Source organism: Rhinopithecus bieti, unplaced genomic scaffold (assembly GCF_001698545.2).
Source record: "Rhinopithecus bieti isolate Rb0 unplaced genomic scaffold, ASM169854v2 scaffold_21703, whole genome shotgun sequence".
Lineage (NCBI taxonomy): Eukaryota > Metazoa > Chordata > Mammalia > Primates > Cercopithecidae > Rhinopithecus > Rhinopithecus bieti.
In genome coordinates, this window is record NW_016812332.1 from 479245 (window position 1) to 479768 (window position 524).

Here is a 524-nt window from a genome sequence, read left to right on the forward strand (position 1 = left end):
AAAAAAAAAAAAAAAAAAAAAAGGTGAAAAGATAAAGAGTAAAACTCTAATTTTCCTTAACCTTTCAAGTTCAAATTGTAATTCTTATTTTATAAATAAATACAATAAATTCAGGGAGTTGATTATGGTTTGATTGACTAGGTGAACAGGTTGAATTTCCTTAAGCAATTTTTCCTACTTATATCTTAATTTATAAAAATTATTTTGAACATTTTAGACTGTATTTTAAAATTAAGTATATTTTGATTTTTTAAAGTGCTTTTACTGCCTAACCTACCTACCAAAACCTTCCCCATCCAATAGATCAATTAACGAATGTACTCCATCTCCAATGCATTCCGCTTTTGTTTCCAAACTTTGTATCATTCTTTCTCTTTCTCTTTCAACTTAAAATCCAAGTCTAAAATCACTCCATTATATATTTTAAATTTGAATCAAAGGCTAAATCGATAACATTCCCTGGAATCTCTTAAACTCTCCAAAAACTTAATATACTTAACTTAAAATATACACAGATCATTCCT